The following is a 27527-nucleotide window of genomic DNA, read 5'->3' on the forward strand; positions in this document are numbered from 1 at the left end:
GCCTGGAAAGAACAAATCACCCAATCGTATTTCATCCATTCATTCAATCGTAGGAATGGGGAAGCAGCGTGGCTCAGTGGAAAGAGCACGGGCTTGGGAGTCAGAGGTCGTGGATTCTAATTCCGCCTCCACCTCTTATCAGGTATGTGATTTAGGGCCAGACACTTCACTTCTCTGGGCCTCAGTGACTTCATCTGTAAAATGGGGATGAAGATTGTGAGCCCCGCGTGGGACAATCTGATGACCTTGTACCTACCCCAGTGCTTAGAACAGTGCTTGACACATAGTAAGCGCTTAACAAATACCATTAGAAGCAGCATGACCTATTGACAAGAACATGGGCTTGGGAGCCAGGGGTCGTGGATTGCAATGTCGACTCCGTCACTTGTTTGCTCAGTGACCTAGAGCAAGTCACTTAACTTCTCTGTGCCTTAGTTATCTCATCTGTAAAATGGGGATTGAGACAGTGAGCCCCACGTGGGCTACCTGATTACCTTGTATTCATTCATTCAGTCGTATTTATTGAGCACTCACTGTGTGCAGAACACTGTACTAAGTGCTTGGAAAGTACAATTCGGCAACAGAGACAATCCCTACCCAACCACGTGCTCACAGTCTACACGGGGGGGGGGGGGAGTCACATTACTGAGTGCTTATTGTGTGTAGAGCACTGAGACAATCCCTGCCCACCATGGGCTTACAGTGTAGAAGGGGGAGAGACAGACATCAGAACAAGAAAACAGGCATCCGTAGCGTCAGTATCAATAAATAGAATTATAGACATATACACATCAAAACAAGTAAACAGACTTTTACTTGTAATAAAGTAATAGTACAAATAATAGAGACGCAGTGTGGCTTAGTGGATAGAGCATGGGCTTGGGAGTCAGAGGTCGTGAGCTTGAATCCAGGCTCCTCCACTTGTCAGCTGTGTGACTTTAGGCAAATTAACTTCTCTGGGCCTCAGTTATCTCATCTGTGAAATGGGGATTAAGACTGTGAGCCCCACATGGGACAACCTGATCACTTTGTGTCTACCCCAGAGCTTACAATAGTGCTTGGCACATAGTAAGCGCTTAACCGACACCATTATTATTATTATAAATAGAACTATAGATATGTACATATATATATATACAGTTGCTGAAGGGTGGGGAGGGGGGTAGAGCAAAGGGAGCGAGTCGGAGCGGTGGGGTGGGGGGGGTATCTGAGGAACAGGGGGCATCCCTTGCAGCTTTAACCCTCTCTCTTTTTTTTAACCAAACTGTAGTCTGCCCAGTTTGAAACCCCACCAGTAGCGCACCCCTTCCCCCCATATCACCTCTAGCCCCTACAGAGACGATCAACACCCCCTATTTCTTTATCTCTCCCTTCCCTCTCCACCCCGTGCAGCTTTAACCCTGTCTTTACCCCAAACTCTAATCGCTGTGGGCAGGGATTGTCACTTTATTGCTGTATTGTACTTTCCCAAGCGCTTAGTACAGTGCTCTGCACACAATAAGCGCTTAATAAATACGAATGAATGAATGCAACTCTAGCCCACCCATTTGGAACCTTCCCCAGCACCGCACCCCCTGCCCCCAAATCACCTCTAGCCCCTAGAGAGAGGGACAATCTGCCCACATCCACTTTATCTCTCATTCATTCAATTCCCCCAACAGAGAGGGACAATCAGCTCACACCCATTTCTTTATCTCTCATTCATTCAATTCAATCACATTTACTGGGAGCTTACTGGGCACAGAGCACCTTACTAAGTGCCTGGGAGAGGACAATACAACAATAAAAGACCCATTCCCTGCCCACCAGGAGCTTACAGCTTACAAGGAGGGGAGACAGACATCAATACAAATAAATAAATGACAGATATATGTATAAATGCTGTGGGGGTGGGAGGGGGGAAGAGCAAAGGGTAAATCAAGGAAATGTAAAGGGAGTGGGAGAAGAGGAAAGGGTGGCTTAGACAGGGAAGGCCTCTGGAGGAGATGGGCCTTCAAGGAGGCCTAGAAGTGGGGAGACAGTGATTGTCGGATTTGAGGAAGGAAGAAATTCCAGGCCAGAGGCAGGACATGGGTGAGGGGTTGGCCCAGTGAAAAGGTGAGCACTAGAGGAGCTAAGCATGAGGGCTGGGTTATAGGAGAGAAGGGAGATGAGGTAGGAGGGGGCAAGGGGATGAATAGCTTTAAAGCCAATGGTGAGGAATTTTTGTTTGATGTGGAGATGGATGGGCAACCACTGGAGTTTTTTGAGGACTGGAAAAACATATCCTGAACCTTTTTGCACCTCTGGCCTGGAATGCCCTGCCTCTTCACATCCACCAAACTAGCTCACTTCTCCCCTTCAAAGCCCTCCTGAAAGCTCACCTTCTCCAGGAGGCTTTCCCAGACTGAGCCCCCCTTGCCTCTGCTCCTCCTCCCCTCCCCATCTCCCCGACTCCCTCTGCTCAACCCCCCTCCCTACCCCACAGCACTTGTGTATATTTGTACATTATTCTATTTATTTTTTCAATGTGTGTATATGTATAATTCTATCTAATTATTTTAATGCTATTGATGCCTGTCTACTTGTTTTGTTTGTTTGTTTTGTTGTCTGTCTCCCCCCTTGTGGACCGTGAGCCTGTTGTTGGGTAGGGATTGTCTCTGTTGCCCAATTGTACTTTCCAAGTACTTAGTATAAACTAGTACAAACTCTAGTGGTTTTGGGCAGGGATTGTCACTCTTTATTGCTGTATTGTACTTTCCCAAGCGCTTAGTTCAGTGCTCCGCACACAGTAAGTCTCAATAAATACGACTGAATGAATGAATGAATGAATGCCAACAGCATAAGTCAAATACAATTCTGCTTTACCTCTCATTATAGGGTTTGTGAAAAAAATACTGCCTTACTTTAAAGGATCTGGTTTCAATTTATATGTTTGCATTGCTTTCTCCATTCAAACCATCTGTTAAGACTGTATTAGTAGTTCATGGGAAAAATTCCATTAAAGTGCTTCAAAATTTTTCCAGTTAAATTAACTTTTGGAACCTTAAAGATTAATTTTGTTGTCAGTGATAAAAATATTAGATAACCTGTGTTCAAATAAGTACACACAAGATAAAATAAATATTAGTTGTTGATCTGACAGATTCACACAGGCATGGCATGAAAATAGACAGTTCACAATCATCTTCCATCCTTGGTTTATCTCATTATTCATAAGCAAATATTACTGTGAGGGAGGCCAGACACCAACAAGAGTCTTGTTAACTTGTGTGTTCTAACTTTTGTGGGGGTTTTTTCAATTAAATTTTTATTATGCTTTCTGTATTTGATTCCTTTGTTCTTTTTTCAGATTTTAGATTATTTCTTTCCCAAATCCAGAGGTGGGATTTTTTTTTTTTTTACCCTAACCAGTGTGAAATCTTATGTGTTCTGTTCCCAGCACTGCCAAACAAGGAAAACTAATCATGTGCCTTTATGCATTATTCAAGTGGCAGCCAAAAAAAGAAATGTGTCAAGTATTCAACCTTTCAGAGATGAAGCAGCATGGAGATATTTAAGGTGTATTCTGTAGTTGAGGATTAGAGATGGGATTTTTTTCCCCCATTTTTTTATGGGAAGAGGGTTAAAAAGGAAAGAATTAATTAAATCACACTTTAGAAACCATTAAAATGTCAAAAGCTCTTCTTGTCTCACAATATTACAATATCACAATATTCAAAAGGCTCCGACCCAAAAGTATTCATTTAATATCCACATCCAGTTTTACGGCAACTTGGCTGGCCTAGAGGAATGAACACAGAACTAGGAAATGAGATGCTGAGGTTCTAGCCCCAGCTCTCCTACTAGCATACTGTGTGATATTGGGCAAATCATTAACCTCTCTGAGCTCACTGCTCATCTGCAAAATGGGGATGAAATAGATTATGAGCCCCTTGCATATGATTCCTGCTCTCATAATCATGTACCTCTCGAGTAAGCTCTTAATAAATTCCATTTTAAAAAGTGCCAATACCCTTATCACTTGCACATATCAAAAAAAAGCATCTGAGGTAAATTTTACCATGTACAAAATAACTGTTTAGGGCTCATATTTTCTGTTTTTATGATTTTTTTTAACAAAAGCCCTGATTTCAGATCGTCCAGTTACTTTCAGGTTAGCAAGAACTAATTTTAATAATTGGTATGTGCAAGGGATCCTTTCTTCAGGATAAGTTGTACATTTAATTTCAAAATATATTTGATTTTCAAATCAGTCAGGGAGATTTCTGATTCCAGCTATTTCAAATAAATGTGATATCTACCCCAATCAGATATGTACCCTACTTAGAAGGTTTTAAAGTGCTATTATATGCTTTAATTTGTAGGTGACTTTTAGGTAAAACGGTTTCAGTAGTTAATTTAATTCATTTACTGGCATCACTGCCCCACTTTTTTGCATAACTTTCAATTCCCAAATGGGAGGGCTATTACACAGGGAATTAAGTCAAACAATAAGGGGTGCAGGAGGGAAAAAGAGGAAGGGTAGGGAATATATCTGTTTATTGTTGTATTGTTCTCTCCAAAGCACTTAGCACAGTGCTCTCCACACAGTAAGCACTCAATAAATACGATCGAATGAATTAATGAAAACTGGAGGCTGTCTGGAAAGAGCCCGGACTTGGGAGTCAGAGAATGCGGGTTCTAATCCCTGCTTTGCCACTTGTCTGCTGTATGACCTTGGGCAAGCCACTCACTTAACTTCTCTGTGCCTCAGTTACCTCACCTGTAAAATGGGGATTACGACCATGAGCCCCGCATGGGACAACCTGATTGCCTTGTATCTTCCCCAGGGCTTAGAACAGTGCTTGGCACATAGTAAGCCCTTAACGGATACCATCATTATTATAGACTGTGAGTGAGCCCTTGGTTGGGCAGGGATTGTCTCCATCTGTTGCCGAATTGTACATTCCAAGCGCCTAGTACAGTGCTCTGCACTTAGTAAGCACTCAAAAAATACGGTTGAGTGAATTATTATTATTCTGTTGCATTCTACCAAATGCTGCATGTATTAAGCCTTCATTTAACTTCCTCCACCCTTACTGTATTGTCTAGTTTTCAACCTCCGCTCCTCCTACCCTAGCCTAGTGGCACTCTTAATGACCTTCACCTGCTGTATGCTTGACCTCGTGGCAACTTTAGTGAATTAATTTCCCCTACCTGCTTTTCCACGTGCTCTTAGGTTCCACCTCCTGCTTTTCCTCTTCCCCCGGGCTACTGCTACCACCATTTACAGTGATCTGCTACAAAAAAGCCAATCTTTTCTTTTCTTCATTCAGAAATTGGGGTGGAATAATTACAAGGTGGAGGTAATTATGCATGTAAATATAATATCCCTGATAGCCTTTCATTTTGGCTTATTCTAGTAATTTTTTAAAAAGCCAACTTGTCTTTAATGTGGATTCTCCATTTCACTTGTTTCCGTGTATAATGTGAAAATATCTACTCGATTTTTTTTTTCAGACAAACCAGAAACTTCTGAACTTTAGTCTTGCAAAGAGCTACTCTGTGGATTGAATAAACGTGGGTGATCGACCAGACCCAAGCAAGCTACAATTTGCACATCTATAGGTAAGAAACAAAAATCAGACAGTACTGCCTCTTGGTTGAATTGGGGATTGGTTTAAAAAAAAAATTGGTATGGTAAGATTGCTTTCTTATTTTAGAGATTGTACTAAACCTTATATTTCACTGTAAGAAAACAAACCATTTTCAGCACGTGAATAAGAGAAACTAGTGTAGTCAGTAGGAAATGCACTTTACTAACCAACAGTGAACTTTTTACTTGTTACTCAAGAACTGAATTAGTTGATAAGGTCTTTTGTTGGAAGCCTCTGACAAATTGCTGCTTTCCACTTCAGAGATTTGCTGAAATTGTTCTGACTTCAAACAGAATCCTTAATTAGCTAATTTAGTGACCTGGGAAAAACAAGGCTAGCTCTGTCAAATAGAGACAATAGTTCTAAGAGAGAGGAAGACCCTTTCCACAGCTTGATGCTTTGGAGGCAAAGCTAATGTCTTTTTTGAGAATAACAGGTAGCTGTATGAATCAATTATTAAGCCTTACTGTGTGCAGAGAGTACAGTATAACAGAGTTGGTAGACAAACACTCTACCCCCAGTAAGTTTACAATTTAACTCTGACCAAAAAGTGTCCCACAGCTATTGGGAACTAACTACCGCAACTCCATTTCTTCAGTTTCCTCACTACAAGCAGCTTAATTTCCTCAACCCAGTTCTGAAACCTGGTTGGAGTTTTGGGAGGGTCTCTGGGACCCCACTGGGTTCTGCAGTTTCTTGTTCTGGTCCAACTTCAGAAGTTCTTTCTACAGCATCTTGTGGGTAGGGGATATGCTTTTTTTGCTTCTGTCATATGCTCCTGTTATAAAGAGATCTTGCAGGCTTCTGTTACATGCCAGTGACATCTCGTAATCTCTCAGCCATCAATAGAAATACCAGCCAGTGCAGTGATTGGCACATAGTAAATGCTTAACAAATACCATAATTTTTATTTTACTACAAAAAAATTACTAATAGAGTGTATGAGGTATGTACAAGTGTTAGGCAGAGAGTGATAAGTACTCAGATGGTTTAGGTGGTGTGGAAGTTGAGGTGTATAAAGTGGGGAGATTAGAAATTAATTCAGTAGGCTATTCCATCTCTATTCAATTTCATTTCACTATCCTGAGGTGATTCCCTTGAAAGCTCTAGCTACATCCACCATTGTTACATATCCAACCCAGTGGAGCCAGGAGCTGACATTTCACTTTAAGATCCTGCACCAGGTGGTCTGCATTATGAGACTATCTCTTTTTTTCCACTATATCCAAATCCCTCTCCTCTCACTACATTTCTATCTATGATCCTTGTTACAGTCCGACAAACCAATTGCCTGCCTCTTAAAATGTGTTTTGCCCTCTTCTCCCTTGAGAATTACAAACGTTCCTCTATTTTTCCATTCTGCTCTATCCAAAATACACTTTAAGGCAAAAGAATATCGATATGTTGTTAAGCACATAAACATTCAATGCATATCATACAGTACATATCATTGATGGCCTTATGGGCTTTGACCCGATTCATCTTTGTTCATTTTAATATTGTCAGTGACATCTGTGGCTGGTAGGTTCTCGGTTTATTTCTATTGCGATTTTACCTATACCCTGCTTTAGACAATTCTATTTGTCTCTTTCTGTATGGCATTTGTGCTCAAATATTACCACTCTCAGATTGCCACTCACTTGCATCATGTAATAATAATAATAATACCTACTAAGCACTTAGGAGCAAAGTGCTAAAGTAGATACAAAGAATTCAGATCAGGTTCTACTGGTTTATTCTAATGCTTCTGCTGGAACCTCATTTCTTCAGGTTGACTTACTGTGTCATTTTTCCTCTTTGGCTGGCTTTTTTATGGTATTTATTAGGCACTTGTTATGTGCCAGGCATGTACTAAGCGCTGGGGTAGATACAAGTTGATCAGGTTGGACACAGTCCCTGTCCCACATGGGGCTCACAGTCTTACCCCCCCATTTTACAGATGAAGGAATCGGGGCACAGAGAAGCTAAGTGGCTTGCCAAAGGTCACATGGCAGATAAGTGGTGGAGTCAGAATTAGAACCCAGCTCCTCTGACTCCCAGTTGCTGACTTGTATGCATTTATTGGGCAGCAGGCATCTGAAAGTGTTTGGGGTAAATAGTCCTGTTTTCTGTACTCTTTTTTCAAAAGTTAAAGCTATCCTCTATAATTTGTTTAACCTAAGAAAACTAGACTGCTGCTTTTTTTTTTCTCTCCGAGATCTGTTTCTGACTGACTAGCTTTATGGGGCTGTTGTCATTAGGCTTCATAAACTAATCAGAGTTTAACAGTTCTTAAGAGTACTCACAAAGGATTCCTTTTAGGATTCTGACCAGATTCCACATTTCTTATTCCTTCTGAATCTTTCATTTGGGGAGGAGTTGCTCCTGAGTCTAGATATTGTAGCAAGACACTTTATATGATAATAGCTGTGGTATTTGTAAAGCATTGTGTGAAGCACTGGAGTAGGTACAACATAATCCAGCCTAAGGGGGAGAACAGAAATTTAATTCCCATTTTACAGAGGAAGAAACTAAAGCAGAGAAGTTAAGTGACTTGCCCAAGGTTACCCAGCCTAAATAAGTGCAGGTTGAGGCAGAAATAGATTAAATAAATAAATAGACTAATCTGTCTATTTATTTAATCTATTTCTGCCTCAACCTGCACTCATTTAAGCTTCAGTAGCCCAGTTCCTTTAGCACTTTCTCACAGAATTTTAAATTATTTCCCAAACTTTAAATTATTTTGGTTGTTGTCTTCTGATCCATCTCCAAGTTTTTCACATTTGCTTCAATTATGGGAACCCACACTAAAGACAGTATTTCCAAAAAGCCCATCAGATTCTGGACTGAGAAATGGGATTATCTTATAGCTTCTAATTGCTATTCTCCTATTTATATATGCTAGCAATATGCTTGGGTTGTTTTTTGTTTTTTTTTTTACTCCATTAGTGACTCATGTAATGTGTCACAGCTATGATCCCCTAAACTTTTTCTGCTGTGCTTGCACAAAGCCCTTTCCTTGCCCAACTCACATCTGTTTTTCTTCCCTACCCCAATCCTGTCTGAAGTTCTTCTGGTTTCTACCTGCCACTTTTCTCTAACTTTTCATGGTCATTTGACAAGCTCCTGGGGGTGACTAGCTGTTCCACCCAATCTGGGGATCTCCAAATGAAATGAGAGTAGTTTCTACCTGATGACCTAAATCAAAAGTTTACACACAGGAGTGAACGTAACAAAGGGAGTGTGGTCAACATGATAGCCATTGCCGAATGACTTTTTGCTGGCATCTTAGGCAAGGCAAGAACTATAGGGAGTCCAGCCAAAAGTGGAGCAGAATCAGGTGGGACAAGCTAAAAGAGAAACTTTTTCAGGCAGCTGTTTTTATTGAGTCCTTACTGTGTGCAGAACACTGTACTAAGCACCTGGGAGAGTTCAATACAACAATATGACACATTCCCTGGCCACAATGAGCTTACAGTCTAGAGGGTGACCTTTCAGTCTAAACTGTAATAATAACAATGTTATTTGCTAAGTGCTTACTACATGCCAGGCACCATACTAAGCGCTGGGGTAGATACAAGGTAATTTGGTTGGACACAGCCTTTGTCCCACACAGGGCTTACATTCTTAATCCCCATTTTACAGATGAGGGAACTGAGGCACAGAGAAGTGAAGTGATTTGCCCAAGGTCACACAGCAGACAAGTGGCAGAACCAGGATTAGAACGTAGGCCCTTGTGACTCCCAGGCCTATGCTTTCTCCACTAGGCCACACTGCTTCTAGAGGCTCCTATAGTCACTGATAACTTCTCAGAGTGGATCCCTCTGACAAGAGAATAGTGAGGAGTGGCTCTCAGTCCCAGAAAAAAGTTCCTCAAGGGCAGGGCTCATGTCTTCCTATTCTTTTGATCTCTTCCAAGTGCTTATTACAATGTTCTACATACAATAGGTTCTCAAAACCTCAGATCTGATTATCTTGTATCTATCCCAGGGCTTAGTACAGTCTTAGTACAGTGCTTGGCCCATTGTTGTTATTATGGTATTTAACTGCTTCCTATGTGACAAACCATTGTTCTAAGCACTGGGATAGGTACAAGAAAATCAGGTAGAACATAATCCCTGACCCATAGGGGGGCTTACAGTCTTGGGAGGGAGAAGAGGCACTGAATACCCATTTTACAGATGTGGAAATTGAGGCATAGAGAAGTTAAATGACTTGTCCAAGATCACACAATAGAGTGCTGGCACAACTGGGATGAGAACCTAGGTCTTCTGACTCCCAGGTACATGCTATTGCCACTATCCCCATGCCACTTATGCTTAACAGATATTATCATTATTGTTATTATCATCATTATGGATTTGTTTGGATAACTCTGAGCAGCAGCAAGAGCTTTGCTCACTTTGTGTGTGTGTGTGTGTGTGTTTGTGTTGGGGCCGGGAGGAGTTGGGGGTGGGGGAGTAAGTATGATAGGGTAGAATTTCAACCAAATTCACATGCTTCAATAAAGATTTCACTGTTAGTATGCATCACCCTGGACTCTGAGCCCCATGTAGGACAGGGACTGTGCTTGATCCAATTGAATTGGATCTAATCCAGTCCTTAGCGCTGTCCTGGGGCCATGATAGTGATTTAACAAATATCAGAGTTATGAATTATTAAGGTAAATTATAGAAACGATCCTCTCTAAGCCTCCAGGTAAATGAAAGTGCCTGATGTTGCTTAATTGAAACAATTTCCCGCAGCCTACCAATGTCAAGGGAGGACATCTCAGCAAAGGTCGTGATACTTCTATACATTTTTCATATTCTCACAGCTCAAACACCGAACTTTTGTCAAATTGAATAGGAAGAGGAAAAAAATAGGGAGAGAGACCCAAATATACAACTCTCTATATAAGCAACCAAAGCAGAACAGAGACTCAGTAGCTTTAGTCATTCCAAATGGGAGAAAATGAGAAGCAGTGTTGCTTAGTGCAAAGAGCCCAGGCTTGGGAGTCAGAGGTTGTGGGTTCTAATCCCGGCTCCACCATTTATGGGCTGTGTGACTTTGGGCAAGTCATTTAACTTATCTGCTCCTCAGTTACCTCATCTGTAAAATGGGGATTAATACTGTAAGTCCCATGTGGGACAACCTCATTACCTTGTATCTACCCCAGTGCTTAGAACAGTGCTTGGCACATAATAAGCGCTTAACAAATATCATCATTATTATTATCCCAGAACATGTCCCAGCAAGTAGGAAGAAGGTAGTCAGCTAAGGTTCCTTCTCTTGAGTTTGAAAGTTTCACCCAACTTTCATTCATTCAATAGTATTTATTGAGTGCTTACTATGTGCAGAGCACTGTACTAAGCACTTGGAATGTACAAATCAGCAACAGATACAGTCCCTGCCCATTGACGGGCAGAGGCTTCTGGGAGACAAAGTTTCCAGGCAAAAGGTGCTACTTTGACCTTGGTTCCACTTCCACTAGAAGCCTGAACATCCTGGCTATAAGAAATGAGTCCTTTTGGCTTCCCACTTACCCAGCCACTGGAAGATTGCCTGATGATAACCTTGGATGGGATCAAAGTTTGTAATGATGCTTCTGAACTAAGAGTTTATTGATGGGAGACCTATTCCTCTCAGAGGGCATGATTTCTTGGCTGGAGACCCTGTGTGCTCTGTTCTTTCTTAAGAAGGAACCCAGGCTTCACAGTCCCCTGCTTGATATCATATGACAGCAGCCTAGGATGGGGCAGGAGCGGGGTTATCGGGAAGGAAACCAAGTCATGTAAACCAACTCCAAATCCAGTGAAAAGAAAACACCACCTCATTATAACTCAACTGGAGTAAAACAAACTAACAGAACTGTTATTCAAATTTGATAAAATAAGCAATTGAAGCAGAACAGAGACTCGACAGCCGTAGTTTAGTCATTCCAAATGGGAGAAAATTAGAAGATGAGATTACAAGCAGCCTTTGCCTATCTTTTACTGTGCATTGAGAAGCACTTACTACGTGCCAGGCTTTGTACTAGACACTGGACTAGATTCAAGTTTGGACACAGTTCCTATCCCACTTGAAGCTCACAGCCTTAACCTCCACTTTACAGATGAGGTAACGAGGCCCAGAGAGGTTAAGTTCCTTGCTCAACGTCACACAGCAGATGATTGGCAGAGCTGAGATTAGAGCCCAGGTCCTCTGTCTCCCAGGCCCATGCTCTTTACATTTGGACACATTGCTTCCCATCTGAAATACAGAACATGCCCAGGAATAGACCCAGTGCTATAGAGAAGAAGGTATTGCAAGGAGTCTTTTGGGTCACTAGCGTAAAATGACTGGTTTTGTACAAGCCACCTGGCACCACTAAGGAATTCTCAGGGACATATTTCTGTCCCTTCCGCAAAAATCAGTCCACACCTGATGAGACAGTGCAGCAGTTGAAATTGGGGGAGGGATTGTTGGGGCAATTATTTCAATGATATAGATCAGTAATTCAATTTATTTGTATTGATGTCAGTCTCCCCCTCCCCCGGCTAGACCGTGAGCTCGCTGTGGGCAAGGAATGTCACTGTTTATTATGTTGTACTTTCCCAAGCGCTTAGTCTAGTGATCTGCACGCAGTAAGAGCTTAATAAATATGGTTGAATGAATGAATGATGATGAAGATTTTTTCCAGCAGAAATGGGACCCTGGGCAAATTACTTAGCTATTCAATGCTTCAGTTTCTTCATCTGTCAATTGGGGACTAAATACCTGTTCTCCCTCTGCCTTAGACTGTGAGCTCCATGTGTGACAAGAACCATGTGTGACCTGATTATCTTTTATCTACCCCAGTGCTTAACACAGTGCTTGGCATACAGTAAGTGTATAACTAGGATTAAAAAAAAAATTGTTTCGCTTGGTAGAAAGACTCAGCAGCAATTCTGAAAAGTAGCTTGCTCACATGGCAATAAAGGTCATAGCGGGAGCCTGCTCGAAGCTGTCTGGCACGGTTTCCTCCTTCTGCTCTGGTGAGGTCGCAAATGTATTTTTTTTTTGTTTTCTGTGTTTTGTTTTCATGGTACTTACTAGGCACTTACTGTGTGCCAGACACTGTTCTAAGCACTGAGGTAGATACAAAGTAATCAGGTTGAACACAATCCATGTCCCATATGGGGGCTCACAGTCTTAATGTCCATTGTACAGATAAGGTAACTGAGGCCCATTGTACAGATAAGGTAACAGGCCCAGAGAAGTCAAGTGACTTGCCCAAGGTCACCCAGAAGACAAAGGGGCGGGGCCAGGATTAGAACCCAGGTCCGTCTGACTCTCAGACCAGTGCTGGAATTTGCAAGTAAAACTCGCATACTCACTTCGTAATGAGGTGTTTTTCTGCACCCCTCCTCACAGCTCACAGTTGGCGGTTCGGGGGGTCCATCCCTATAATCAGGGAGGCCCACTGATTCTCTGTACTGAACTGCACAGGATCTCGATACTTCCTGTCCAAAGCCTTCAGGGAAGGGGGTGGGCAGAAAATATGGCTAGAGGCCTTTAATCATAAACCCAAATGTGAAGGGCGGGATGGGGAGAATGCTGGTGGCATCTGTGTCTTCCTCTACTTTCAGAAGAACTGTTACATAACTCACATATGTTAGGAATAATCACAAACTAGCAAATAGCTATAAGTTTTTAGCTTTCAGTCCCCACATAATAATTTGGATTCCTCAGGGTAGAAGCAGTTATCGTGTTGCATTAATAATGTGGAATTTTTTTTCCGGTGATTTGTCCCTAAAAAGTTTGCTGACAAACCACATAGTCTAACAGTAAATTCATAAACAATTTTTATGGTATTTAAACTCTTTAAGTGATTACTATGTGCCAGGCACTGTTCTAAGCTCTGGGGTAGATAAAATTAATGTACAGGTGCTGTACCATGTGGGACTCACAGTCTAAATAAGGGAGAGAACAGGTATAGATCCCCATTTCACAGCTGAGGAAGCTGAGGTGGAGAGAAATTTAGTGACTTGTTCAAGGTCCCACAACAAACCATTGGCAGATCTGGGATTAGAACCCAGGTCCTCTGACTCCCTACCCCATGAATGCTCTTTCCACCAAGCCATGTTGGTGCCTAATTATTTTGACTCCATGTACCCTAGTCCTTATAGTGATATATGTTTGGTCAAACACAATTAGGACAAAGTTTAGAAAATCTTCAACCTCAGATGAGAGGTGTTTTGTTTGTTTGTTTCCTGTATCGAATGTATCTATGTAGAGGATGTATTCCTTAAAAGAGTTTCAAACTCTTTTTTAAAAAAGACTTTTTTAAAAAAAGTCATGTACCCTATATCAAGGTCAGAAACTGAATCTGGATATCCCCTCTTCAGCCTTGGATTTGGGACAAGAGCCTGACTTAAATCCCACCTTCCCCCACTTCAGTTTGCATTTCTGAGAAGTCAGGGAGCCCCTGGGTCTTCTTTCTAAATCTTGCATGGGCACCCTCAGTCGATCCAAGATTCAGACCCTTCTCTATTCTGAGGCATTTATAGCTTTATTATTTATAGCTTCTCTTTTGCCTGGAACACCTTCTGTTACCCCCTCTAGACTCTAAGCTCCCTGTGGGCAGGGAATGGGTCTACCAACTCTGTTACATTGTACCCTCCCAAGTTCTAAGGCTGTGTTATAATAATGATAATGATGATGGTATTTGTTAAGCACTTACTATGTGCCAAGCACTGTTCTAAGTGCTAGGGTATATTGAAGCTAATCAGGTTGGACACAGTCCCTGTCACACATGGACCTCACAGTCTTCATCCCTATTGTACAGATGAGGGAACTGAGGCCCAGAGAAATTAAGTGACTTGTCCAAGGTCACACAGCAGACAAGTAGCAGAGCTGGGATTAGAACCTAGGTCCTCTTGACTCCCAAGCTTATGTTCTAGCCATTAGGCCACGCTACTTCTCGAACTTGTCTACCAAATTTGATATATTGTACTCTCCCAGGCACATAGTGCAGTTCTCTGCACCGTAAGTGCTCAGTAGATAAAACAGATATATTAGGCATCCAGGGGTATTTCATTTTGGATGTAATCATGTTTCCATGATAAGGATGTCATTAATACGAGGGCTGGGCTAAAAAGATTAATAAGGGACTAAAGTCTTCTACACTACATAAGTAAAGACCATCCTCTGCTATGCTGGCACATCTGCAATTTGCAACGTCTGGTGCCGTTTTCAATTTTGCCTCGTTAATTTCACAATTTTTCCCGATGGCTTCCCTGGAAGAGAACCTCTCCATTCCTGGTTGTTGCAGATCAGAATGGTTGGTCTGCCAGTGGTGTTTCTCAGTGGTCCTCAGCATTCTAATGTTGATGAAGATGGCCCCTGTAAACCAGTCATTAAGGAACTCTGGAAACTGCAAAGATTTTCATAGTAAATTCAAAAATCCAAAGTCAAATTAAAAATTTGTACGTCATAGAATTACTTTTGACTGGACAGATATTTCAAAATCATATTTAACACCCAGAAAATGTCTCCTAATGCAAGCTTTTTTTTGTTTTTTGCTTGAGAAGCCAGATAGTTTATGGAAAACCTGTAAACAAGCCAGAAAGAACTGCAACCATACAGTTTGAGGTAAGAAACTCATGTATCATGTATCTTGAGGTCTAAGGAAAAAATGAGCATAACCTAGAAACATTCCATAGGCAGCAGAAGGATAGTCTAATCATATATTTTAAACTAAGATACTTTAAAAAAAATAGGGTAGAAGCTTAAATAGCATTGTGGCTTTGTACTGTGAAGAAAAAGTTAATGTTTGAGTCATTAAGGGAAATCTAACATGAGAAGAAAATCTGGTGATGAACGTTCTTAAAATAAAGGAACAATTTAATTGTGATTTGGGAAAATTTTACTGACTCTAGGATGTGCAATTTGGACAGTTTCTTACTACGGAATTATTTAAAAACAACTTATCTCCTTATGGGCAGGGATCATGTTTTCCGAATATGTTGTATTCAACTCTCCCAAGTACTTAGTACAGTGCTCTGCACATAGTAAGTGTTCAGTATATACCACTGATTGATATATGGAATTACCAACAGGAGTTCTGGTTACTCTGGAATATTCTGTAATATGTGATTTATTACAACTTATTGCTGTTATAACATGTGACTTTACTATTCCTCTCAACTATTCTCATCTGCCTTTTGCTCTTTCCAAATAAATTTCAGAATTCACATTTAAGAATGTCATGGAAGAGACTGTGTTATCAGTTGAAGTCTTAATTGATTTGTAAATCAAATGTAATTTGAAATAATAGCAGTGATTTTTTAGAAATGGGCACTGTTTTGAGTGTCTCAGTAGGTATTTGGTGCTCTCCTTCATCTGATTTTATACATTTATGGCAATGCACTTTTTATTTACATTATATGTCTTTAAAATGTGGATAGAGATGAGAACTTCCAACTTTACTCCACTCCGTGATTGTGTGACTCTCTTAATTATGTACTTTGTAGACAGGCAGCCATCTAAAAGGCCTAAAAATATGTTACCAAGAATATGCCATCTCCCTCATGTACACATTACATAAAATACATCTCTCCAGAGGTATCCAGTAGTCTTTTTCTTACTTGGTTATTCTCACTTAAACCATGTTCACGTGCTTTGCTATTTAAGAAATAGAAAATTTGAAGTTTAAGATTCAAATTTGGATTCAGTGTTAGGCTTGTTGTCTCTGTATCTGTTCCTCCACTCATGAAAGATGATTGTGTTAACCAAAATACACCCCTTTGTTAGGCTTAGCCACTCAGATGAAAGGTGTTCTAATGCCGCATGACATTATTACTTCTTTATTCATAAGGTCATGGGTTTTAATCCCTACTCCGCCACTTGTCTGCTGTGTGACCTTGGGCAAGTCACTTCACTTCACTTCTCTGGGCCTCAGTTACCTCATCTTTAAAATGGGGATTGCGACTGTGAGCCACATGTGGGACAGGGACTGTGTCCTACCATATTTGCTTGTATCCACCCCCAACACTCAGTACAGAGCGTGGCACATAATAGGCACTTAACAAACACCATGATTATTATTATGTGGATGAGAAGTCGGTGGCGAGAGAAAGGAGATCGAGGTACAGTGAGTAGGTTGGCAATAGAGGAGCGAAATGTGTGGGCTGGGTTGTAGTAGGAGAGCAGTGAAGTGAGGTAGGAGGAGAAAAGGTGATGGAGTGCTTTAAAGCCAAAGGTAAGACATTTCTGTCTGAATAGCAACCACTGGAGGTTCTTGAGGAGTGGGGAAACATGGACTGACTGTTTTCTGTGAAAAATGAACCAGCAACACAGTGAAGTAATAATAATAATAATGATGTTGGTATTTAAGTGCTTACTATGTGCAGAGCACTGTTCTAAGCGCTGGGGTAGATACAGGGTAATGAGGTTGTCCCACGTGAGGCTCACAGTTAATCCCATACGAGATGTTCTTCCCCTTGACTCTATTTATTGCCATTGTTCTTGTCTGTCTCCCCCGATTAGCCTGTAAGCCCGTCAAATGGCAGGGACTGTCTCTATCTGTTGCCGACTTGTTCATTCCAAGCGCTCTGCACATAGTAAGTGCTCAATAAATACTATTGAATGAATGAATTTCTTTGATTAATCAGTAGTTGTGGGAAAATAGGCCATTTATTTTGGGTTCATCTATTTTTTAAAATTATTGTTTTTTCACAATATTGTTTTTAAATCTGCTATTTTTCCGCATTAGACTGTAAAACCCCACTATGGCAAGAACTGTATATTCTCTTTTATTCTCCAAGAACTAAGTATAGTGCTCTGAAGGCACCCTGAAGGGGTTCAGTACTATGAATTCTGGTGCTGTAGTATCAAAGCAGGATCATGTTGTAATATGAAACTCTCCCAAATGTTTAGTAGAATGCTCTGCACACAGTAACTACTCAATAAACTCCATCGATTATTCGTGTTAGCACAAGGTTGATCTAGAAGAGGCTTTTTTCCATGTGGGAACAAATCTTTATTTCTCAAAATTTACTTTCAATTAGTGTTTTGTTAAATGGAAATATATGTTCTTATTAAAGCCTGAAGATATCCTTAAACATCCAGATATGGGGTGATACGTTTCATGACCACTATAGGCAAAGTGGTAGAATAATTCCATGCGATATAAAATAATCAAAAAATATAATTTTAGATCTTCCTGCTGAAAACTACAGTGAAAATAGTCATTTAAGTTGAGAATTTGCTAGTAACAATTGTGGTATTTGTTAAGCAGTTGAGAAGCAGCGTGGCGCAGTGGAAAGAGCACGGGCTTTGGAGTCAGGGCTCATGAGTTCGAATCCCAGCTCTGCCACTTGTCAGCTGTGTGACTGTGGGCAAGTCACTTCACTTCTCTGTGCCTCAGTTCCCTCATCTGTAAAATGGGGATTAAGACTGTGAGCCCCACGTGGGACAACCTGATTCCCCTGTGTTTACCCCAGTGCTTAGAACAGTGCTCTGCACATAGTAAGCGCTTAACAAATACCAATTTTTTTTTTTTTTTTTTTTTTACGTGCCAATCGCTGTACTAAGAACTGGGATAGATACAAGATAATCAAGCCGGACATAGTCCCAGCCTCACATGGGGCTCACAGTCTGTCAGAGGGAGGACAGGTGTTGAATCTCCATTTTACAGATGAGGAAACTGAGGCACAGAGAAGTGAAGTGACTTGCCCAAGGCCACACAGCAGATGAGTGGTGGAGCCGGGATTAGGACCCAGGATAGAATCCATCAGAGTGATTTCCATGTAGCAGAATAATGAAAAGGTTATTGAGAAATCATATAATTGTTGCCAAATCAGAACCTCTACTTCATTGTTATATAGAATTGCTTCATTTAGCTATACTGGAATAGTCACCTCTTTCCACTCTAAATGGGGACTAGATTCCCAGAGACACACTGACCTACGAAACTACAGTTCAAAATTTACAATGTGGGCCTCTCCTCCAACCCAGTTTATGGCTGTCGGAATTTGGGTGGTTGCCGAGAGACTGGCTGTGCTGTGGCTCCAGGGATGTATAAAATGGGAAATCAGTCCACCAATACTCTGCAGTGCACTGTGCTCTTGGGTGAATCATTGCAGTCAATAATAACTAACTCAGTGCTTAGAACAGTAGTAAGTGCTTAACAAATGCTATCATTATTATTATAATAAGAATCCCTACCTTTAAGGAGGTTACAATCTGATCTTATCTAAATGGCACCATCCATTCAGGCCTCAGTAGACTTCAGCCAAGTTCTCTGTGGGACTTTTTGTGTACAAGATGGTGTGGTTATGCACCACACAGCAGTCCTGCCCCAAGCATAAAGGGAGGGGATATTTTCAAGTTTTGCCATTGACCGATGTCCTTTCATTAAAGGCAAGATATTTAAAATCTTACACTGTTGTGGTTACATTCTAGTCTCAGATTTCTGAGACTCAGATCATCTTGCTGAATTACACTGAATGAGAAGCTGGATTAATTGTACTCCTCTTCCCAGAACATTCAGGAGGAATAAAAGAGATAAGAAGTCTGAACAGAACTGAATTGGGATCCCTACAGAGGCCTTAGCGAACATGGCTGAGTAATAGAATTGGATTTATTAAGCGCTCACTGTATGTAGAATACTGAACCGAGTGCTGAGCAATGATTTACAGGAGGGTATTAGCTGAGAGACAGGATGTTTCCCCTAGACAAACTGAAGACTAACAACTAATATTTTAATCAAAGATACAACTGAAAAGAATACAAGAGGAAATGTAGATCAAAACCATGAACCAGATACATGAACCACAAAGCCAGAAAACCAGACCTTTATGCTTGATTAATTTTATCTGCTAGGATTGACCATGTGGTAACCTAGGCTCCAGAGGCAGTTATGCAGTCGTAAAACTTAATCTCAGAGAAGGGATAGAACAGGGAAAATCATAAAACCCCAAAGTAAATCACCAACCATTATTTCTGTGGTCTATTTTCCCACAAGTACAGATTAATCAAAGAAAGAAACTCAACACATTCCCTTAAGCCAAGCTGGGAGCAAAATGCCTGGAGTTACTTTTTCCTCAAGCAAGTCAGAAAAATGGAGCAAACTAGGGGTGAGCTCCTCCCACAAAGTCCCAGTGATTGCTGGGAAATGTAGGCAATCATCTCCTCTGCCTATTTGGAAATGAGAAACAGCATCGCCTAATGGATAGCGCACGGGCCTGGGAGTCAAAAGGACCTAGATTCTAATCTCTGCCACTTATCTGTTGTGTGACCTTGGGCAAGTCACTTAACTTCTCTGTGCCTCAGTTCCTTTATCTGTAAAATGGGGATTAAAGTTATGTCTTATGTGGGACAGGGACTGTGTCCAACCTGATCAACTTGTTTCTAGCCCAGTGCTTAGTAGAGTGCCTGGCACATATTAAGTGCTTAACAAATACCATAAAAAAGTAGTTCCTCTTCCTTCCTTTCAACTCCCTCCCCTACTTTCTTTATTTGGATTTCATGAAATTATGTAGCTCACACCAAAGAATGACTACAGTGTAGATCCTCTAACAAGTGGGCAAACCTGAATATCAGTCTCCCCAATGGCTCTGAATGTAATGGTCGGCAAAGAAAACCATCAGAGTGCCTTCCCATGGAAAAGTAGGTAATGGGGGAAAATGGAGGGAAAACACAAAGAGAAACAAAGGGAAGGAATGGAGATGCTAATATGAGGCTCAAGGCATTGAGCTACAGACTAATTGTCTGGGGGAGCTATTCTTTGAAGTAGAGGATATTATTTTAAGCAGGAGACAGGAAAGAAAGGTCACCCATGACCTCCTTCTTGCCAAATCCAATGGCTCCTACTCCATTCTGATCCTCCTTGACCTCTCTGCTGCCTTTGACACTGTCGACCATCCCCTCCTCCTCCATACCTTATCTCACCTTGGCTTCACGGACTCTGTCCTCTCCTGGTTCTCCTCTTACCTCTCTGGCCGATCATTCTCGGTCTCCTACGCTGGAGCCTCCTCCCCCTCCCATCCTTTAACTGTTGGAGTTCCTCAAGGGTCAGTTCTTGGCCCTCTTCTGTTCTCCATTTACACTCACTCCCTTGGTGAACTCATTTGCTCTCACGGCTTTGACTACCATCCCTACACAGATGACACGCAGATCTACATCTCCGCCCCTGTCCTCTCCCCCTCCCTTCAGGCTCGCATCTCCTCCTGCCTCCGGGACATCTCCACCTGGATGTCGGCCCGCCACCTAAAACTCAACATGAGCAAGACTGAGCTCCTCATCTTCCCTCCCAAGCCCGGTCCTCTCCCAGACTTCCCTATCACCATGGATGACACGACCATCCTTCCCATCTCTCGGGCCCGCAATCTCGGTGTCATCTTTGACTCCTCTCTCTCGTTCACCCCATGCATCCTATCCGTTACCAAGACCTGCCGGTTTCACCTTAACAATATCGCCAAGATCCACCCTTTCCTCTCCACCCAAATGGCTACCTTACTGCTACGGGATCTTGTTATATCCCGGCTAGATTACTGTGTCAGCCTTCTCTCTGATCTCCCTTCCTCCTCTCTCGCCCTGCTCCAGTCTATTCTTCACTCCGCTGCCCGGCTCATCTTCCTGCAGAAACACTCTGGGCATGTCACTCCCCTTCTTAAACACCTCCAATGGTTGCCTATCAACCTCCGCTCCAAACAAAAACTCCTCACTCTAGGCTTCAAGGCTCTCCATCACCTTGCCCCTTCCTACCTCTCCTCCCTTCTCTCTTTGCACTGCCCACCCCGCACGCTCCGCTCCTCCGCCGCCCACCTCCTCACCATACCTCGGTCTCGCCTATCCCGCCGTCGACCCCTGGGCCACATCCTCCCACGGTCATGGAATGCCCTCCCTCCTCACCTCCGCCAAACTAATTCTCTTCCCCTCTTCAAAACCCTACTTAAAACTCACCTCCTCCAAGAGGCGTTCCCAGACTGAGCTCCCCTTCTCCCTTTACTCCCTCTACCGCCCCCTTTTACCTCTCCACAGCTTAACCCTCTTTTCCCCCCATTTCCCTCTGCTCCTCCCCCTCTCCCTTCCCATCCCCTCAGCACTGTACTTGTCCGCTCAGCTGTATATATTTTCATTACCCTATTTATTTTGTTAATGAAATGTACATCGCCTCGATTCTATTTCGTTGCCATTGTTTTTACGAGATGTTCTTCCCCTTGACTCTATTGCCATTGTTCTTGTCTGTCCGTCTCCCCCGATTAGACTGTAAGCCCGTCAAACGGCAGGGACTGTCTCTATCTGTTGCCGACTTGTTCATTCCAAGTGCTTAGTACAGTGCTCTCCACATAGTAAGTGCTCAATAAATACTATTGAATGAATGAAAGAAGGGAATCTAGGTAATGAAGCTGGAGGTGAATGGAAACACATGAAGCTTTCCCAAAAACCTAGGAAAACTGAGGTCCATCTTTGTAGGAAAGAAGTGAAAAAAGAGGGCTAAATTAATCTTGGGGAAAGGGCGATCATGGGGAAAAAAAAAGACAACATAGACAATCAAATGTCTCCAGTAGGCTTTAGAAGAAAACATATCTGTGCACTTCTAGGCCAGCAGTTCTCAAGCAATCTGTGGTTACAAAAAAGTTTAATCAGTCTGCAGTGGGAAAATTGATGATGCACCATAGAATAAACAAACAGCCTTTCAAAGTAGAGGGTCATGTGTCCTGAGAGTTGAACAGCGTAGACAAGACAGCCTCTGGAGAAAAGTCTTGTTGTGAGGAAGGAAGCACACTACCCAAAAGAGAATTAGGTTTTATAGCATTTTAGTAAGTAAATATATTTTTCAAACTCAGCTAATAATAATAACTTGTTGGTTTATGTAGCACCTCTCATCAGAGATTCTTGGAATAGTTTCTATCTACTTGATATGTCTTTGTTTTTCTCCAGGATAGCCTTGCTCAACTATTCCTAACTTCCTGCCTCTTTGACCCTACTCAGTACTTATCCCATCAGCTCCAGAGAGACATCATTCCCCAAGCCCAAATTTTGGAAAGCCATCAGGGATGCCCCCGGAGTCTAAACACTGTCTTCTCATTGATGAGCTCATTGTCCAGAACTGGGACTTGAAAGATGTCAGGATGCCAGCAGCAGTGTGAAGTGTCAAGGTAGAATGACCAAATGGTAATCCTCCTTTAGCTGTAGGTCCAGTGAAGCCTCCAAATCAATTAATAAGCTGGCTTAATGTCAATCACGTGAAAAATAATGGCCCTTGTAAGAAGCTGAATGGCAGTCAGTTGTATTTATTGAGCACTTACCATGTGCAGAGCACTGTTCTAAGAACTTGGGAAAGTACAGTATAATTCAGTTGGTAAACACATTCCCTGGCCACAGGGAGCTAACAAGACAAGCTGCCATCAGACAGTTCCTCCAATGGGCTGGATGGATCACTGCTCTAACAAAGGAATAGTGCTTGGTTATGAGCTCTGACCATCACGGCAGCTCACTTGGATTGTAGCACTCCAGCCAGAAATCCTAACATCATCACTGCCAACGTTGATTTTTGGTTTGGTTATTGTGGTAGAGATTAGCGTTTCTAGACTGTAAGCTCCTTGTGGGCAGGAAACCTGTCACTTCTGTATTTTGTGCCTCCCAAGCCCCTAGTACAGTGCATTGCAAATGGGTGCTCAATAAATACTCACTACTATCTGAAAATATCAGAGAGATAGGGACAAGGGAAGAGGTCCAGAATTTGAGAAGACAGATGTGGGCATAGGGCAGAGTAAAGCTGCAGGAAATCCACCTGGCAGTTGTAAAGCAGAACAAGTCTCTTAGTTCATGTCCTTCTAGACTGTAAGCTCACTGGGGGAAAGGGATGTCTACCAACTCTGTTGCATTGTACTCTCCCAAGTGCTTAGTACAGTGCTCTGAATGCAATAAGCACTCAGTAAATACCACTGATTGATCATGCTTGATTGCACCCAGAGGGAAAGTGTCTAGGGTTAGGGCAGGATTTACAGGGAGGAAGAGGAGAACAAGTGGTATATTCTGTGGCCCAGACTCCTTGGCTGTACCAACCTAACAGTTTCTAAGTCCAATCAATCAGTAATGCTTATTGAGCACTTACTATATGCAGAGCAATGGGCTATGCACTTGAGAGAGTACAATGCAACGGAATTGTTGACTGCCCATAATGAGTTTACAGTCCAGAGGGGGAGATAGACATTAATATCAATAAATGATTTGTAATATATCAATATAGTCTAATGGAAAGGGTACAGATCTGGGAGTCAGGAGACCTGGGCTATAATCCCAGCTCCGCTGCTTGCCTGCAACATAGCTTCTTGTGGGCAGGGTTGGTCTCTATTTGTTGCTGAATTGTACTTTCCAAGCCCTTAGTACAGTGCTCTGCACACAGTAAGCACTCAATAAATACGATTGAGTAAATGAATGAATGAATATTCTTAGGCAAATCACTTAATTTATCCTGGGCCTCATTTTCCTCATCTGTAAAATAAGGATTAAATACCTGTTCTCCCTCTTCAGCCTTTGAGCCCTGAGACCAGCACTATATCTGATCTGATTGTATTATATTTACCCCAGCATTTAGCACAGTGCATGGCACATAGGAAGCACTTATCAGGTAGCACGGATGGGAAACATTGGGGATTTATGAAACAGAATATTTTGAGGGGGAAAATGCAAAAGTCAAGCTTGACTGGGTGTGGAATACAAGGCTTTAAAAAGTGGACTGGGGTGCACTGTTACTTTTTATTGTAGAATAAAATTTACTACGTGCAAGAATAAACTGTAAAATGAGAAATATCTGTACACTGGGCCAGTTTTTACTATATGTGATTGGGTAGAGCACTATTGGGGAATTAAAGGAGTTAAAGGAAAATTCTTTCAAACAACATACATCTGTCTAGGTAGCACATGATGTGATGTTGCATTAGGCAAGGTGTGGGGCTCATGATCCAAATTTCCCCTATCGCGATGTCTGTCAAGAATGTTACAGATGAACTGAAGGCATTTAGAGACTAACAAAACAAGTAACCATATGCTTGGTTTTAAGACTATTTTGTCTACAGACACTTGAATGCTCCTATCTGACTGAATCGCAAGATCAGGAAAGTAGGTGAAGGTAATGCAGTATAATTAAATGGGCACTTGTTCAGAACCAGTACATAATTTACATGGCGCTGATAATGTTTATTGTCATTAAAGGATAAGCCCCTACTTTCCCCCATATAGAAGTAGGGATTTCCAAATGTGATGTCTTTCAGATAATGATTATATACACAGAAGAGCAGTCGGAAATGTGGAGGCTCTGAGATTATATCACCGAGAGGGAAAATTGAAAAAAGTTTCAGGCACTGCAGATAGCAAGTGCACAAGAGAAGCAGGGTACCACCTTTATATGCACATGATATGAAAGGGGTAGCAGAAATGTTTTTTAATTGTGGTGTTTAAGTGCTGGGAGAGAGACATTGTGATCAGATGCAGTCCCTATCCCACATGGGGGGTCACAGTCTCAGAGGGAGGGAGAGCAAGTATTTAATCCATATTTTAAAGAAGTGGGAATTGAAGCATAGAGAGGTAAAGTGACTTCCCCGAGGTCACACAGCAGGCAAGTGGTGGAGCTGGGTCTTCTGACTCCCAGGCTTGTTATCTTTCCACTAGGCCATGCCTCTGCACCCACACTAGCACACACTCTGTGCAGGACATGGTACTAAGTTTTGGGGAGAGAACACTGGAGTTGGTAGACAGGATTCCTGCCCTCAAAATACTTACATGATAAAAGGAGAGATAATCACACTAGTTTCAAGTAGGAGGAAATCATAGAGTTTAAGGACTATAGGTATAAAAGTACATTGAATCGATCCAGGAACTTGAGTAAATGGTAATTAACTGAGCGAAGAGTAGTTTAATGTGATACTACATAGTGATTCTTCAAGTACTTTGGAGAAGTTATTGGTTTCTAGGCAAGAGTTATTGGGTTAATAGACCATGATCACTTCATTCCACTGGATTTTTGTTGGGTTCTGCCCAACCTCAGGGCAAATCCTCAGAGAGAACTAAAAATGCATGGAAAACCCCAGAAAAGTGTGAGCCTGGTAGTAGATATGGGTATGGTTGATTGTGCTTCCCCAGCTCTGTGTCTTGACCTTTGCCCAGCCAGAGCCCAGAGGCTCTTGCACGACTTTTGACTGCAGCCAGCCATCAATTTGGGGGCAAGGAGAGAGAAGGTCATGGATTTCGTATCCTTTTTTTCTTTTATATTTTAAGTTAATTCTCAGATATTTTCCCCAAGGGCTGAGTTTTGTCTTTGGTATTTTCTCTACATGCAAAATTCCAAAGAATGAACTTGGAATTTAGAGGGGAGCAGAAGGAAAATTTCCCCTCCCTCCAAAAAAACTGCAGTTCACCCCATCTGCTACTGCCCAGGGGTGAAGGAGAACAAGTCACTTCTCCCAGACCAACAATTTGTCAGGGTCCTGGTTTGGTTGGTTCAAGCAGGTTATTGTTGTGCTCTAATTCCTGGGACCTCATCCAAAAATGCTTTAAATGCTTTGAAAATATCTAGTACTTCTCTGATAACGGCATGAGAAAACAATATTGCTTGACATAATTTGGCCCTGAGAGCCTTCCAGCAGAAAAATACATGAGAGTTGTGAGGATTCTGGATTATATTAACTATGGGGGGTAGGGTAGATATAGGTAGAGCAGGATTAATTCCACAGATAAGACATCTTAGATGTGGTTTCAACCTGCTCTCAAAGATATCAGTGGTGTGAATTAGTAACTAAAATGACTAATTTGACTTTCACCTCCTCTCCCTTCCCCTCTGGCTAAATGCTAATGGGAGGAGAAGTATGACCATTGAAAGGATTAAGTAAGGAAGAAGTAGGAAGAGAAAAAGGAGGCACAAGGGAAAATATATTTATGCTCTTCATTTATGAAGACTATCTCACTAGACAGTCAGGCTTTGAGTAATCATGAGTTTGCACATATACATTTCTGAGAAGAAAAGAAATACACACAAGACAGCTTTCATTATGTCCTTAAAAAAAATTGACAGCCCATCACAAACAGTTACAAACTTCCAGTCAGTCCCATAGTCGTGGGATGAATATGGCTCTGAAATTTCCAGTGGTATAATGAGCATGCTTTTGGTGATAGATCACTGCAGAAGATGTAATATCTCTGCATTTTAACAGGTCGAATGATTTAGTGTCTAAGGCCAACTAACCGGCAAAATTAATGAGGGCTGTCACGTGAATAGCAGGCTGGCTGGAAGTCTTGAAGATTGCTTACTAATTAGAAGGAGCAATGTATTTGATTGTGGAGGGTTGGTTAACAATGGTGCCTGTGCTGAGCAGTTTTAGCTCTGCCTTCATTTAAAATTTCCACTAATGACCTGAAAGGAAGAATAAACAGGAAGTAATGGAAACTACAGATAATACCAACCCATGGGGGACAATGTTTATTCAAAAGAATCTAGAAAAAATATTGGCACCTAAGAGTGAAGTTTGGCTACTGTGGGATATAGTGCCATTTATTGGTAGTAACTGCAATTGTCTGAGAGTGTAAAAATAACCTCTGCAGTTCACCACTCTGTCACTTTCTCTGAAGTTTTTTCCCCTGGCATCATCTCTGCCTACATAGCTTTCCTTTCTCTGTCTCCCCTCACCACCTTCCTTAGCCACAGACTGTAATGTGTTGGCAGTCAATTTATAAAGATATCTTGGAATCACTAAAAAAGCGGGACTATCGAATTGACGGAATCCAATAACAACAGTCTGAGCCAGTGTGGCCCAGTGGAAAGAGCACAGGTCTGGGACTCGGAGGATCTAGGTTCTAATCCTGGTTCTGCTACTTACTTGCCTGCTCTGTGGTCTTGGGCAAGTCATTTAACTTCTCTGTGCCTCAGTTTCATCATCTATATAATGGAGATTAAATATATATTAATATATTTCCTCTGAGCCC

General features: G+C 41.8%; 1 long non-coding RNA gene across 1 annotated transcript in view; it reads left to right on the forward strand.

Annotated features, from left to right (window-relative positions):
* Positions 1-5235: 5235 nt before the first annotated feature.
* Positions 5236-27527, forward strand: part of LOC114805813 — a 70004-nt gene continuing 47712 nt past the window's right edge. The window contains exons 1-2 of the long non-coding RNA XR_003753838.1: positions 5236-5327; positions 5482-5589. This is a non-coding gene — a long non-coding RNA (uncharacterized LOC114805813). The remainder of the gene's footprint in view (positions 5328-5481; positions 5590-27527) is intronic.

This window comes from Ornithorhynchus anatinus, chromosome 20, assembly GCF_004115215.2.
Source record: "Ornithorhynchus anatinus isolate Pmale09 chromosome 20, mOrnAna1.pri.v4, whole genome shotgun sequence".
Classification (NCBI taxonomy): domain Eukaryota; kingdom Metazoa; phylum Chordata; class Mammalia; order Monotremata; family Ornithorhynchidae; genus Ornithorhynchus; species Ornithorhynchus anatinus.